The sequence below is a fragment of the Hemicordylus capensis genome, chromosome 5, assembly GCF_027244095.1.
Source record: "Hemicordylus capensis ecotype Gifberg chromosome 5, rHemCap1.1.pri, whole genome shotgun sequence".
NCBI lineage: Eukaryota > Metazoa > Chordata > Lepidosauria > Squamata > Cordylidae > Hemicordylus > Hemicordylus capensis.
This window is the reverse complement of record NC_069661.1, coordinates 55,951,774-55,968,815: the sequence shown is the minus strand read 5'-3', so window position 1 is coordinate 55,968,815 and position 17,042 is coordinate 55,951,774. Positions and strand designations below refer to the sequence as shown.

Sequence of the window (17,042 nt, the reverse complement as noted above, 5' to 3'; positions counted from 1 at the left end):
GGCTTTCTTATGCCAGCCACCCAGCATGTTGTGGAGTGAGTTTTAGTAGAAAGCTTTAAATGGGTGTATTCATGAGGTGGTGAGACATAAATAATAATTTCATACATATTGGCTGGCATCCTCAAGCAATTGTGGGAAGACGTTGTGCTAGTGCAAAGCTCTCCTGCTAGGTATTTGTGCTAAACCTGGAGTTTGCATTCTAGACTAGAGTTGTGCAACCTTCAGCATGCCTCATTTGTTTTAAAGGGAAATTTTGTGCAAGAGTGTTGCAGCACAATAGCATTCAATTCAATTCCATTCTTTATTAATACAGCCCACGGCCAGAATTACAAAAGTACAATCAATCAGAATTAACAACTTCATTCCGAATAACACCATTAATATAACAAAATTTAGCAACATTGAGTAAATTCCTACCTTTACAATCCTTTAAAATTAAATTTAAATAATACATTTCAGCTAGTCCTGGAAACAAAGTGAGTTGGGGGAGAAATATATTTCATCCTGATGTCACTATAAAATTGGCAATACAAAAGGACATGGAATACAATTCTCAAATTATATTCCATGTAATACAAAAGGACATGGAATACAAATAGGAATACAAAAGTTGTTTCGACTTCTCCCAATCCACATGGACAAACATGGCATTGACAAGGAATATTTTGAAATCTTTCCTGCAACACTGCTGTATTCATGGTGTTGCAACAGGCTAAAGTTAAAGCCCTAGGAAATTTAGGTACAGTAAGGAAAGATAAGTATCTAGCTGGAGAGTAACTTAAAACTTCTACATTCAAGAAGACACCCAATAGCACAATTCCGCAAATCCCTGGTTTTTAGCACAACTATGCAATCTTTTTGCACAACTTTGCTTGCTATACGAATGCTGCACTATTGAGGATCAGGATGTCAACAACAACAACAACAACAACAACAAATATTTATATAACGCTTTTCAACAAAAGAAGTTTCCAAAGCGGTTTACATAGAGAAATAATAAATAAATAAGATGGATCCCTGTCCCTGAAAGGCTCACAATCTAAAAGGAAATATAAGACAGACACCAGCAACAGTCACTAGAGGTCCTGTGCTGGGGTTGGATAGGGCCAGTTACTCTCCCCCTGCTAAATAAAGATAATCACCATGATAAAAAGGTGCCTCTTTTTAGACTATGGGCCCTTTGGGGACAGGAAATCATCTTATTTCTTTCCTATATAATCCGCTTCTGACACTTGGCTTTTAAAATTTTTTCCAGAAGCTAGAATGATGAACCTTTGGACCAATGAGTTAGAATAGAATTTTTATTACAGTCTATTGACCAGAAAAATTCAGGAAGCCTTCCATATGAGGGTGTGGAAGAATAGCTGCCTATCCCAATGCTTTGCTACCTCGTGTGACGGACCCGCCCTGCTGCTAACACAAGACATGGATCTCCCTGGTAATTTATAGTATAATCACTGCCACCAGGTAGACTTTTGTGCTCTAGGCTGAGTCTACCACAACAGACTTTCAAACTTCTATTGCAAAAAAAAAACTTTGGTAGAGTGAGGTGGAGAAACAGAAGCTACAATTTTTCTATAACAAGAAAGGAAACGTGGTCCACGGAACAGAAAAGCAAGAACAATGGCAAGAAACCCGTGGACAAAAAAAATGATGAATGCAATAAGGAATAATATATATGTGTATTATGAAAAAATGAAAAACCAGCTATCAACACACATTATAGCAGACAGCCACATCGGTAACACACATGTGAGCATGGATAAACATAAGGCCATATAAAATAACAAAATACAGTAACAAAATATGCAAAACCATATGTGCAGATGTCCAAATGGAGTCCAAAATGTCTTTGAATGTGGAAATGTAAAGAGTACATACAGAACAAATGACAAATACTCAAATCCAGAGCAAGGGACCGATGTGCTCAGGAAGATGTCATAAATGCCTGAAGTTCAGCTGATGATGCATACTTTCAAATGGAACAGGCAACATGCGCTGAGGTAGCTGATAACCGTGGATGACAGGAGCCGGAGCCGAGTGATGCCAGGAGAATGGCCAAACGACAGCCACCTCGGGATAGTAGCTCTTTCGCCGAAAGGCTTCATCAGAGGCAATTTTCCATAAATAAAGACAAGAGTGAAAAACCCATGGTTGTGCAGACAGATTTATCAAGGCATGTTAAAGGGTTAGGACTTTTGTGCTCTAAGCTGAATCTACCACAACAGACTTTCAAACTTCTGTTGCAAAAACAAACTTCGGTAGAGTGAGGTGGAGAAACAGAAGCTACAATTTTTCTATAAACAAGAAATTTTACTTTGCAATTAATTTGATCAAAAGTTGCTTCACAAGTTTAGTATATATAAAACAAAACCATCAACCAAAAGAGCATAGGGAACAAACAAAATCTGGGCAAAAATGCATCCACTAACTTGACTCACTGAGCCCTAACAGAATCCTTGATGATCACCTTTAGCAACTCTTAGTTCTTTTTCCTTCTGCAGTATCTTATCCTGGTCACAGTACAGGCCCGGGCTTCAATCCAACCTGATTCTTCTGTGATTTCCTTTCTGCAGAGATTTTACCTCTCTGCCAGTGATTTTAACAGTTCTATGTCAGCAGTTCTTTAGTTCTGCATCATCTCTCAAACTGTCTTTCTCCAAGTCTTCTGTTTTGACTGCAAGCTGAACTTTTCACTCATTCTGCAAGATACTCTTCAACTCTTTCCAGCTCAACTGCTTCACTCTTCAGCTGTTGACTTCAGACTCTCTCTCTCCAGGACTCTAACTCACTCTGCTAAAGCAGCCTCCTAGATATACACAATTTGTCTCCAATGCAATAATTAAAAGAGAAAAACAGTAAGCTATAGACACAGAAGGGCCTCACTAATCTGAGACCTGAGCAACCTCTGATTTATGTTTCAAGCACAGAACCACAAACTGGCTCATATACCACGCAGTGAAATGCGAGTGGTAGAGCACCAGCCTGCAATACTGCATGTGTTAATCCCTCCAGGAGTGTTGTGGAACAAGGCAATTCTGCTCCGACTTTAAATTGTGCAAATGCCATGGCACGGTGCAATTCCCATTGGAAATAATGCTCATTGCATTGTCCCCTGCTAACTGATCAAAGAGGCAGCTTTTAAATGTGGCGATAGGACCGGGGAGACCAGAGTTCAAATCCCCATTCAGCCATAATACTAGCTGGGTGACTCTGGGCCAGTCACTTCTCTCTCAGCCTAACCTACTTCACAGGGTTATTGTGAAAGAGAAACTCAAGTATGTAGTACACCGCTCTGGGCTCCTTGGGAGAAGAGCGGGATATAAATGTAAAAAATAAAATAAATAAATATTTAGTAGGAGGAGAGCAACTGGCCCTATCCATCCCCAGCATAGCATCCTTCCAGTAGCTGTTGGTGGTGTCTATCTTATGTTTCTTTTTTAGATTGTGAGCCCTTTGGGGACAGGGAGACATTCTATACATTATTTATTAATTAATTAAATATATTTTTATGCCGCCCACCACTGACGTCTCTAGGCAGTTTACAGCACAAAATGAACTAAGAACAGGAACATAGGAAACTGCCATATACTGAGTCAGACCATTGGTCTATCTAGCTCAGTATTGCCTTCACAGACTGGCAGCGGCTTCTCCAAGGTTGAAGGCAGGAATCTCTCTCAGCCCTCTCTTGGAAAAGCCAAAGAGGAAACTTGAAACCTTCTGCTCTTCCCAGAGCAGCTCCATCCCTTAAAGGGAATATCTTGCAGCACTCACACTTCTAGTCTCTCATTCATATGCAACCAGGGTAGACCTTGCTTAGCTAAGAGGACAAGTCATGCTTGCTACCAGAAGACCAGCTCTCCTCTTTTAACATATCTTTTGATATCAAAATCGAATTTAAAATATCCATTAAAAAACACCAACTAAACACCAATTTATTTATATCTGTGCAAACCACTCTGGGAACTTTTGTTGAAAAGCAGTATATAAAAATACATTGTATTCATTGCCATATTGTGCATTTCCATATCTGCACAATTTAAAGTCAGAACAGAACTGCCCTGTTCTACAACAGCCAAAACACAGCAGCACGGGCAGCAGAGTGATGGGCAGGTGCTCTACAGTCTGTGGTTTGCTGAGTAGTGTATGGGTGACGGGGTAATTCCTGGATACATACAGCCCCCAGGTCAATATTCAAACATGCCTCAAGTGCTGCCCAAGCTAATGTGCCAGTTAGAGCGAAGGTTCAAACTGTGAAAAATGGAGTTGGGTAGAGTAGTGCATGGGAAGATGATTTTTATTTATTTATTTATTTATTTATTTATTTATTAAACTTCTATACCGCCCAAACTTTCATCTCTGGGCGGCTAACATAAAAACAATTAAAACACATATAACTGTTAAAACAACGAAACAATTTAAAAACAGCCATAAAATTAAAAAGAGACAATTTTTTAAAGCTGGGAAAGCTTGGGTGAGATGATCTCACCTCCTCAAACCTAGAGCCGGCCCTGGGTACTAAATCACTACTGATCTTTATTACTTTGCCAAAGTAAGCACAAGTACTGCAAATGTAAATGAAAGCTTCAATGTTATATAGTCAGGACAGCTTATCTGGAATGCAGCATCTTATTTACAGTGATTTGTGCCTTTTCTTCCAATTTTACAAGTACTGGAGGATGAATCAATTGTCAGAAAACTAATTGAATTGACCTGGGTCATTCAGTGAAGCAGTGTTTTTGCTCGTATAGCAGCACTGGATAAAAAGTTCCAGATAACTTCAAGTTTTAAATCAAATGGCTGCATTTACAGACACAGGAGGTATGCTGTGATGGATTACAAAGTAGTATATGCTGGAAAAATATCGATATATGCATATATATTATCCAGCTTCCCTTCTTCTTACAAAATTTGTTCGCAGTATTACCCAAAGGAGAAGCATATATTTACCGCATTTCTTCTTTGTGGAAAGTGTTACAATTTAGATAAACCCTGCTTCATTTATTAAGTCCACAGCAATCTCAGTTACTATTTTCAATATCATTATACAGCGAAAACATTAAAGAATTCACTGAGGTTATGAAACCCTATTATTTACCCTGAGAAATGTATATTTAGTCTAGGGTTGAAAAGTTCAGTGGCTCATATTCTGCAAAGAGTTAGTAGGCAGCAGAAAGCAACATGGCTGCTAAAATGCTATCTAGGAGCTCAGCCCAGAGCATTGCTTAAAAGGCCAACATGCACAGAGGGAGCGAAAAGTGATTTTAGCTGGTGTCTCCTCCCTCCAAAAGGACTTTGGAGGGCACAATCCTCAAGGTCATGTTTCTAAACCCCAGAAGTCCTTTTGGAGGGAGGAGAGAGCAGCAAAATTGGCTCCTTCCTCGTCTGTGTTTGCCGGCTTGTCAAAGCTCTGAGACAGTTTTTGCATCTGTTCTGGTCTCTCCCTACTAATGCTGTGCACAATGTGAGCCACTGGTTGCATTCACATATAATGCCAAACTGGAGTTGAATGGGGCAGAAGCTGGGATTCATGTACCTGTTTAGTGGCAAAAGCAACCTGCGGTTTCCCTCACCATACTCTAGTCTGAACCTTCAGTTTGTAGTGAGTTTTAGATCGCCAACATGAGGTCGGAAAGTGACAGTGTTACATCCAAATGCAGACGCTGCCATAACTGAAGTTTTATGCTGTTTCTGGAACTGAAATCATAGTAAGGGCAGCCCAAACCTGCTCAGGAACATGCCCACTCCATGCCTTCTGTGCATCTCACTGGCTACCTCTCAGAGCATTTGTCCTGCCTTCCTGTCTCCGTGCTCCTCTAGCCATTGCCCAGAAACAGGGATGCCACCATGTCCCATCCCAGGCTTCTAAGCCTGTCCAAGCCTGAAATTCTCCAGAAAGACCACTGTTACACTGGTGCTTCTCCCATTGCACTGGTGCTTTAGTCAAGAGACCAGCCAGTGACAATTGTTCCATTCCAACCATCTTCATCCCCATTTTTCAATGTGTCCAACCATTACTGAGAATCCCATCCTCCCTTCTCAACATAAATAGGAACTCAGATATTCATTAGCAGACCTAGCAAAGAGATGCTTACTTTTCTAAAGAAAGTTGTAGCAAACCTAGGAGAGTTCTAATGTGTGTACATGTTTAATTCTTTTCCACACACTGGCAGAGGCACCGCCTTCTACTCAGAAAGTAGCTGCTATTAGGGTTAGGTTACACCCAACCACCTAAAATTCTGGTGGTTGGGTGTAGGTGGTGGACAGAAGCAGAACGAGTGGCAACAGCTTCCTTTTCATTTGCTGGCAGATGCTGTGGACTGAGGTTGTGATTTGCATAGACTCAAGTGCAGGATGAAGTGGGTATAAGAGCTATCTCCTCAGCAACTGCTGTTGTCACCAAATTTCTAATGTTGCTTCTGTGCCTCTTGGCTCAACAAAACCTGTGGTGTTCATGTGTGTGTGTGTTGAGTGGGGGAGGTGGGGGGGGGGAAGCACATACCAGCAGCTCACAGAGCAACATGTAAAATCTGGGATCCAGAACTGAGCTCAGCAATTTGGCTTCTTGCATGGTTGACAACAGCATAGTTGAAGCACGGTCAAAATTTAAATGCTAGTGCTGCTAAATTTTACTCCAAAAACCTCAGCTTTACTTTAAAAGCTCCTGCCAACCAGCCCAACACCTGACTTATACACAAAGCATTCAGTAAGTATGTAGAAATTTAAGAAAGAAAGGGAGGGGGGCGAATTGCTGGCTTTTTCCTGGATGGTTGACAATCCTAACTGCTATAGGCAGCTACCTGCTGACTGACAATAATGTGTTTGTGTCATAGCAGGGTACTCTGAACATTGTTTTTCTGCAGCTCCTAACCTGCAGTTTTAACTCAGTAATGGTTCAGGTGTCATTTGTTTGTTTGGGGCAGTTTTGCCATAGCATGAGGTATAAACTTCTTTAACAACCAAAACTTGGTTGTTATCCAAGTTCCTAGACTGATCTCCCCCTCTCTGCCCAACATATATTGGAGCACAGGATCCACCTTCCTGTTTCCTCTTCTTGGTTTTTCTTATTTTATAGTAGGTTCTCCATTACAACACATCATTCTTCTGCCACCACTGTGTTCCAAGTATCCAGATTCAGAGCTGTCATTCAAAATATGTTTAGATATGTTGTCAATCTGGCAATGCCCTGACTACAGGCAGGAGTACAGGAAAAGACTGGTACCTTTGTTATTTCTCAGAGACGCTAATCATGCTGATTGCATTGAATGGGTCCTTGTTAAACATACAAGCCCTGTTCAGGAGGTTTTTTTTTTTAAAAAAAAGATGCTGAACACGAGTAGGGCATCTGTACTGGGTCTGGAAATTCCACCCCAGCATGTCACCAGTTCTTTACTCATCCTTGCACCTGCACTCTCCATGCTTATAGCATTCTTCTGAAGAGATGGATGTCGTCAGTGTGATTGTGCCCTTTCCATGATCAGGCCGGGGCGCCCCAGTTCGCTGATTATTGAAACAGGTGCCATTATGTTTACAGCATTCCCATCTTTAGAAGAACACAGTGTGGTGTAGTGGTTAGAGTGCTGGACTAGGACCGGGGAGACCCGAGTTCAGATCCCCATTCAGCCATGAAACTAGCTGGGTGACTCTGGGCCAGTCACTTCTCTCTCAGCCTAACCTACTTCACAGGGTTGTTGTGAGGAGAAACTCAAGTATGTAGTACACCGCTCTGGGCTCCTTGGAGGAAGAGCGGGATATAAATGTAGTAGTAGTAGTAGTAATAATAATAATAATAATAAATATTATTATTATTACATTTATATGTAAATGTAAACATTATATGTAAATGTAAACATTACATTTATATGTAAATGTAAAAGGTGGACGGGTGAGTGGCAGACTGGGGTGGGATTTCCGAACTCTCAATTCATATTCACCACCTTTTAAAGAACTGAATGCCTGAACAGAGCTATAGATGGCTAAGAAATCAAATTAGGCTAAAGGAATGCACCCACCCATCTATGGTGCAGAGATCCAAATGCTGACCATTATCCTTGAACATACGAGTGACTGAATGTACTATAAGAGGGATTCAGAAAAGAGTGCTACTGTACAACATGTTTGTTTGTTTGTTTATTCATTCGATTTCTATACTGCCCTTGCAAAAATGGCTCAGAGTTAGGGTTGAAATAATAAATAAATTCACAGAGAAATAATGAATAAACAAGATGGATGGATGAAACATACTAAAACCATCTTATTTATTTATTATTTCTCTGTGTAAATCGCCCTGAGCCATTTTTGGAAGGGCGGTATAGAAATTGAATTAATAATAATAATAGTAACAACAACAACAACCCCCAATGAGGCACTACCTTGGCATGGTTGTGGGGCTTGTGTGCTCTGAGGAAGGTGAGAGCTATGCCAGAGGTCCAATTATACTGGACAGGTCTCAACAGAGGAGCCAGACAAAGAGTGCCTCTCCCATCAACAATATGGTGAGATATAACTTTAATAAATCTATACCAGATCGGTCATCGCCCGGGTCAAGAAGGACCGTGCCATGTGATATAGTCCCTGGACGTCTGGTGGCAAGTGGGCAACAGGGCTCAGGATCTTCAGTTGAGCAACCAGGGCTGGAGACTGCAAGGTTACTGGAAGAAACGTCGCTTAACCGAAAAAAATATACGAAAAATGCCAACAAGGAAATAATGATCTGCTATTACAAGTCTACTCCAACTAGAAGAGGTTATTTAAAAAGAATGTACCAAATTTGGAAAGAGAAGCATCCAGATACAGAAATACCAGAACAAAGGCTTGCAGACCAGACAAGATTCATAATAAGAAAGAAAATATTCACAGGAGTTGAGCTGGAAGAACTGCAAAGAGCAACACAGGCTCGAGATATGGAAGAAGAATTACCACCAATGGAAGAAGTTGCTCAGGCGCAGGTGGAGGAGGTGTTGGAAATCGAGGATGCCACTGTTGCTGAACTGTTTCAAAATCAAAACCAGGCAACCGCCCCTTTGCCTTCACCTCAAAAACCCAAATGCCGTTTAACAGAAAAGCAACAAGAACTAAAGCAAAAAATAACTGAGCACATGAACCAAACAACCACCAGGGTTCGACTTCCAGCTCTAAAAACAGTTGCCAAAAAACAACTTGCTCTGCCATTAAAAGATGTCAATGCTGCACTTGGAGAAATAACAACCAATAATTTGCAAGAAACAAACCAACTAATGTACAGTGCAGCAACAACAACAACACAAGAGCTCGGATATAAAATCAGTGGACCTGTAAAAAAAGAAAGCAGTACATCACTTAAATGGAAGATTAGATTAGAAAATAAAATCTCCAGGCTTAGATCAGATGCTAGTAAATTGAAAGATATGAAAGACAAGAAGCTGAAGAATGAAAACACCAAACAGTATCTGATCCAAAAATACCACCTAGATTCAAGGAAAATTCGAGAAGTCCTGGAAATAATAAAGCAGCAAATAACAGTAGTGTCAAAGAAGATTCGCAGATATGAAGCCATAATTATAGAACACAGGGAGAATCTCCAATTCCAGTCGAATCAGAGACGTTTCTACCAAAGCATAGAAGGGGAAACTGCAAAAAAAGTAGAAGCACCAAATAAAGAAGAAACAGTGCAATTCTGGGGGAAATTATGGGACAATCCAATAGATTATAATAAAAAAGCAGGCTGAATGAAAGAGGTCAAAAAATGTAACCAACCAATGCAAGATCTAATAATAACACCAGAATTAATAAGTGAAAGAGCAAACTCATCTCATAACGAAAGACCCAGCCAAAGGTGCAGTTCCAAGTAATTATAGACCGATAACCTGCCTGCCAACCATGTTCAAAGTATTAACTGGAATAATAGTAGATGAAGTGATGCAACACTTATTAACTAACAAACAGCTTCCAGTTGAACAGAAAGGAAATTGCCCGAACACCAGAGGCACAAAAGACCAGCTGCTGATTGACAAAATGATTTTAGAAAACTGCAAGAGAAGAAAAACAAATCTAAATGTTGCATGGATTGACTACAAGAAAGCCTTCGATTCATTGCCTCACACATGGATACTAAAATGTTTAGAAACAACTGGTGTAAGCAAAAACATTCAGATATTTATTTTAAAAAGCAATGAGCATGTGGAGTACACAGTTAACAATCAATGGTGAGACACTTGGACAGGTTAGCATTCGAAGAGGCATTTTCCAAGGGGACTCATTATCCCCTCTGTTGTTTGTAATCGCCATGACCCCACTTTCACAAATACTAAACAAAACAGGCCTCGGATACCAAACATCTAAAACATCAAGTAAAATCAACCATCTGCTGTACATGGACGATCTGAATTTGTATGGAAAGTCCCAGTCAGAAATCAAATCACTGCTAAACACTGTCCGTATATTCAGTAGCAATATAGCAATGGAGTTTGGACTAGACAAGTGTGCTGCATTAATAATGAACAGAGGGAAAATAAGAAAAACAGAAGGAATAGAACTGCCCAATGGAAGCAAGATCAAGAACCTGGAAGAGAACGAACATTACAAATACTTGGGCATTCTCCAGGCTGATAACATTGCACACACTGAAGTTAAAATAAAAATTGGAAGTTAATACATCAGGAGAGTTAGAAAAATCCTAAAGTCCAAACTCAATGGCGGGAACACCAAAAACTCCATAAACACCTGGGCTATACCTGTTATCAGATACACTGCAGGAATAATAGACTGGACCCAGGCAGAGCTAGAGATGCTAGATCGTAAGACTAGGAAAATCATGACCATCAATCATGCTCTGCACCCCCGCAGTGATGTCGATAGGCTCTACCTCCCTTGCAGCTCAGGTGGAAGAGGAATGCTGCAAGTCCATCAAACAGTAGAGGAGAAAAGAGGCCTTGAAGAATATATCAAGGACAGTTAAGAAGATGCACTTCAAATGGTCAATAACACGAAACTATTCAACACCAATGAAAGAAAGCAGGCCTACAAGAAAGAACAAGTCAGGAAATGAGCAGAAAAATGGAAAAATAAGCCCCTGCATGATCAATATTTGCACAATATAAGTGGAAAATCAGACATCACCAAGACCTGGAAATGGCTTAAGAATGGCAACTTGAAGAAAGAAACAGAGGCTTTAATACTAGCTGCGCTAGAACAGGCACTAAGAACAAATGCAATAAGAGCAAAAGTCGAAAAACCAACAACAAACAGCAAGGGCCGCCTTTGTAAAGAAACAGATGAAACCGTGGACCACCTAATCAGCTGTTGTAAAAAGATCGCACAGACTGACTACAAACAAAGGCATGACAAGGTAGCAGGGATGATACACTGGAACATCTGCAAAAAATACAAGCTACCTCTAGCCAAAAATTGGTGGGACCATAAAATTGAAAAAGTTGAAGAAAATGAAGCTGTAAAAATATTATGGGACTTCTGACTACAAACAGACAAACATCTGCCACACAATACACCAGATATAACTGTAGTTGAGAAGAAAGAAAAACAAGTTAAAATAATCGACATAGCAATACCAGGGGATAGCAGAATAGAAGAAAAAGAAATAGAAAAAACCACCAAATACAAAGATGTACAAATTGAAATTGAAAGGCTGTGGCAGAAAAAGACCAAAATAATCCCAGTGGTCATTGGCGCCCTGGGTGCAGTTCCAAAAGACCTTGAAGAGCACCTCAACACCATAGGGGCCACAGAAATCACCATCAGTCAATTACAAAAAGCAGCTTTACTGGGAACAGCCTATATTCTGCGACGATATCTATAACAACAGTCACAACATTGACAATAAAATTCTGGCATCCCAGGTCCTTGGGAAGGACTCGATGTCTGGATAAAATAAACCAGTCAATAACACCTGTCTGACTGTGTAAAATAGTAAAATAATAATGAAACATTTGTTTATTTGCTTGTGTGCTTATTTATCTCTATCCTACCTTTCAATCCAGAAGGATTCCCAAAGCAGCTTACAAAATAACATCTCATTAGGGCTGTTTCTTCCTCCTTGATATATATTTGCTCATGGTCAGCACATTCTGCTCCTGCAAAGCCCAGTGTTCATTGGGACATTGTGACTTCCCCATCACTGTTCATCCCAGTCACTCTGGCTGCTGACAATTAGTTATTCTGTTGTGTGGCTTCTTATTCCTTTACCCTAAGGAAAGAAAGAAATTCTATCCAGGTACAGAAAGGGAGGAGCCAGTTTCAGAGTAGCTGTGCTTCAGTAATAGGTTTATCTCATTGTTTGTATGATAAATCACATGCAGAAACAAGTAAAACAGACAATACATCTTAAATTAGGGGTAAGAACCTAAGCGGAACCCTGTTCAGCTCAGTTCATCCAGCATTCTATTTTCATAGCAGCAAGTCAGAAGCTTCCTGGGTCGCACCAGTAGTGTCTAAAAGCAATAGCTCTTCTCAAATTGTTAGCAATTCAATAGTTTACTGTACCTCTGAACCTGTTATAGCCAATAGCTGCTAATCAACCTACCTTCCATGCATTTGTCTATTCCTCCTATGGAGAATTTGATACGCCCAGAGATGTAAGTTTGGGCGGTATAGAGCTACATCAAATAAATAAATAAATAAATAAATAAATAAATAAATAAAATCGGGTTAATATGTTTATAGCCCTGTTCCGATTGTTAAAAAGAGGTTGGTGTATGTAAGTAGAGCATGCAGTGCACATCTGGAAGCCCCGCCCTAGCATGTCAGCCAAACCACCCCCTCGGCACTTCACAGTTATTTATGTGAAGAGGCAAACACCACAAATATAATGGTGGGCAATTCCATGATTGACAAGGTAAAGACAGGATTTCTGAACATGCTCTGGACTTATGTACAGAAGGTGTACAGAGGTATACTTCCTTTTTGGAGACATCTGAACTTGGCCTATATCTGTGTTCTGTGTGGAAAGAGGTACTAAGAGAAAAAGAGACTGGTTGACAGGTGGGTGTAGAATGGCTCCAGATGATAAGCCACTCTCTTATTTGGGGCAAGCTCTCTGTTCAATGACATACAGAGGCTGTTGCCTTTCCTGCTAATAGGTCAGCTGTGGGGGAAAACAGACTTGTGTACAAAGTGACTGGACTGAAGTGGAGAGGAAAGGAGAACTGGGGGCGCTTCTCACGCTCAGCAAAAATCGGGCTAGCAGAGGCTAGCCCGATTTTTGGTGACAGTAAGAACCACCGGGCTCACAGCTGAGCCCAGTGGTTCTTGAGAGGGTAATCCGCTCAAGAAACCCTGGTTAAAAGCAGGTTTGCGGAGCGAGCGCTCCAGCAAACCTGCTTTTTACAATCGTGAGTAGCCGCGGCACACCTTCACACAATGCCTACTCACGAGTAGACCCCCAGCCGCGTGGCTTAAAAGCAGCCTCCCAGCTCGGGGGTCTCCCCAGTATGCCCTGCGCAGTCACGCAGGGCATACTGGGGCTTGCGGGAGCCACACAGCCCCTGCTTCCCCCACCCCCCACCAGCTCCAGCTCGGGGCCAGCCATCGTGTGGGTGGCCAATCCGGCTGCCCAGGGCTCCCTGCCTGCTCGTGAGTGGGGAGAGCGGGCTTAGCCCGCTCTTCCCGCTCACCAGGAGAAACCGGGTCTCCCTGATCGTGAGACCCGGTCCCTGGTCTTGTGGAAGCAAGCATGACCTGTCCCCTTAAGTTAAGCAGGGTTCCCTGGTTGCATTTGAATGGGAGACCACATGTGAGCACTGTAAGATATTTCCCTTAGGGGATGGAGCTGCTCTGGGAAGAGCAGAAGGTTTCAAGTTCCCTCCCTGGCAGTATCTCCAAGATAGGGCTGAGAGAGATTCCTGCTTGGAAACTTGGAGAAGCCGCTGCCAGTCTGGGTAGACAATACTGAACTAGATAGACCAAAGGTCTGACTTAGAGAGGCTGTTCTCACGACCAGCAAAAATCAGGCTAGGAGAGCCTAGCCCGATTTTTGTTGCTCGTGTAAACCATTGGGCTCCCAGGTGAGCCCAGTGGTTTACAAGTGGCTAACCCACTTGAGAAGCCCTCCCCTTAGCCCAGGTTAGCGGAGCAAGTGCTCCACTAATCAGGGTTAACGGATCATGTGCTGCCATGGCGCGGATCACCCCACGGCATTTTTTGCGGTGGTGTTTTTAGGCAACTTTGAACTTGTAGTAAAGCCTCTCAGTAAACCGTGGTAAAGCCTGCTCTCTGGGAAAGTTCATAGCGGCATCACTAGTCATTTGGGGATTCAAGCTGTGGATGCAGAGCAAGGAGACTGGGTCAGAAGGAAGACTGCAGATGTTTAACTCAAAGCTTTCTGCATTTGGCTATCGGTGGAGCTTGCTTTGGTAGGGGGATACACAAACACACAGAGACACACCCTGCCCCGCCATTACAATACTGCTTGGGGCAGCTCACAAAAACAAAACAAAACCAATAAAACAATGAGACTATTCCCACAATCACCCAAAAGCAGGCTAAGGGAGCCCAGCCCGCTTTGGGGCAATCGTGGGCTGCAATTGGAGCTGTACGGCTCCTGGCAACTAGCCACGATAGATCCCCCTCCCCTTAAATGAGGATAATGGAGCAATCACTCCGTTAACCTTGTTTTTGTGCTCATGTGTCACCGTGGCACATGGCAACACATGAGTAGACCCTTCAACTGGGAGGCTGAAAGCAGCCTCCCGGGCTCGGGGGTCTCTCCAGGATGCCTTGCGCACTTGCACGGGGCATCCTTGAACTTCTGGGGGCTGCATGGCCCCCAATCCCCACAGCCCCTGCCGGCAGCTGTGTGGGTGGCCGATCCAGCCACCCAGCTATGAGCGGCTGCTCGTTTGTGAGGAGAGCAGGCTAAAAGAAACTGCATCACTGGATCCAATTGGCCAACTTTAGCTAATAATTTTGACAATAAAAGGTTGCTTGCCTCCAGATTTTTCAGGGTATAATTCTAATATTGTGTATGTAGACAGATAATGTATGTGTATGTAGATAAGTACATACAGTACATAAGCAGAACCTTGGCTGTTACGATAGCCACTGGCCAAATTTAAAATTGCCATCCAGCCACTGTAGTGGGATTATTAGTGATAGTGATTAGTGATTATTATATCAGCAGTAACCTCAGTGCTGCAGCAAGTGATGCTTTGCATATGACCATGAAGCCGAATTAAGAGTTGGCAACACATTTGAATCAGAAACTTTATTGAATGTGTGTCTCTTCCTCTTCCCCAACAACATTTGTTAGCCCCAACACACAAGCTCAGCTATAGAAGAGTGCTATTTATTTTGTACTCACAGTAACTCAGTCAAGTGTGAACAAACCAAAAAGACTTTCCAAGTTGCTGGGCTTACACATTAATCACTATAATGCCCCATACTGTTTGCAGCTGCCACTTCTGCGTCACAGCAAAACAGTGGTGAATCTCCCAATGATAGTTTGTCGTTGTAGTAGTAGTAGTAGTAGTAGTAATAGCAACAACAACTTAATGTTAATATAATTCTAGCATACTATGAGGCTATTCTCACGATGGGTGGAAACCTGCTAAGGGAGCCCAGCCCGTCCCCCCGTGAAAACCAATGGGCTCACGGGTGAGCCCTCTGGTTCAGCATCAGCTAGCCCGCCAAAGTAGCCCTCCTCTAGTTAGCAGTGTGCTTTCATTCATCTGCACGTGTATTTATCATATTGGCTGCACAGTCATAAAGCATTTCATATCATTGCCTCATACATATAGAGGCTGTTCTCATGAGCAGCCAAGCCGAGGCGTAGGTAGCTTTGTGGTTTCAATGCAATGGTCTATTCACATGAGCTGTATGACATCCAACCTGTGATCTTATGATCTTTGAAGTTATCCATTTCACTAACAAGTCTGTGCATGTGCAAGTCAGCCACCAGGTATATTGCTAGAATCAACTTTCACCAATCTTGAAACACTCCTCTATCATGCAGGCCAGCATTATCCTGATATTAGTTTGGGATACTGAGGACCAGAGAATAGCGGCTTATTTAAGGCCATCTTGTGAAGTTTTGTAGATGGAAGATATAAATAACAGATTTCCCAGTTCATAGTTCAAGTTCTTAGTCATTTTGCTAAACCAGCGAGTATTTCATGGATATTAAAACCTGCCTTCTACTAAAAATCATATCTGAACACATGTTGAAACACTCCAGTAAACCTATGGATTTCTGCTATGAAATTTCACCCCATAGCATGTTATGGAAAAGGAAAAGGAAAACTGGAAATGTCTCTGGCAACTACATGTGCCCCCAAGTGCAGCTCCAGAGAGTGGCTTGTCCCCACCCACCCCCTCCATTTCTGTTTCAGAAATTTAATATGTGGGACTCAGTTCACCTACCCATGAATGTACTTTGCTTCTTCTGTGCCGCCCCCCCCCCCCCGCCATTTGTTTCTAGTGCTGCCACTGTGTCCCATTAGGGAGCCTCACTTCTCATACTAGGACAACTATAGGTATCAAGTTCTATTCTCCTTCAAGAACAGAAGGAAAGTAAGAACTGCTTTGTCTTAGCTTTGTCAAATAACCGTGACAGAGGATTTCATCCATTCATGGCATTTCCAGAGTAATAAGATTGTCTCATACTCCTGGGCCAGCAGAATGTCTCCCATAACTGCTACAACAAAACTGATCATTACCTCAAGATGATGCGGTTCAAGTTTGAAGGCAATAATTCTTGTGCCTCTACTCTGGCAGAGCAAACGTAGCACAATCCCAAAACAAAGAAAAACGGGTGCTGATTACTTTCCCAGCTTTATACAATGTAAATGTAAGTTTCCAAATGTGCCCACAAAATGTATACTTTCCATCTTGCTTTGAACTTGTTCAGAATGCAATGTTTGCTTTTGAAACATGAAAGCTATTGAAAAGGCCTTTTTAATTAAACTGTTAAGATCCTCATGGCCATGCTGCACTCCTCCCCACACCCCACACCCGCTCCAATTCTTATTTCTTAGCTCGAAGTCTGAGAAATAACCCTTCCCCTGCTGTTTCTGCTTAATATCACAGGCTGACATGGCCAAAAAAAAAAAAAA

General features: G+C 42.0%; 1 long non-coding RNA gene across 3 annotated transcripts in view; it reads right to left on the bottom strand.

Moving 5' to 3' along the window:
• Nucleotides 1-315: 315 nt before the first annotated feature.
• LOC128325880 (uncharacterized) overlaps nt 316-17,042 on the bottom strand; it is a 68,076-nt gene continuing 51,349 nt past the window's right edge. For 2 of the 3 annotated variants that reach the window (XR_008307704.1, XR_008307702.1), the window contains 2 exons: nt 11,964-12,181; nt 316-2,809 (listed from right to left, as the gene is read on the bottom strand). This is a non-coding gene — a long non-coding RNA (uncharacterized LOC128325880). Of the gene's footprint in view, nt 2,829-11,963; nt 12,182-17,042 lie in introns of all 3 variants that reach the window. The other variant, XR_008307703.1, reaches the window with a different exon arrangement.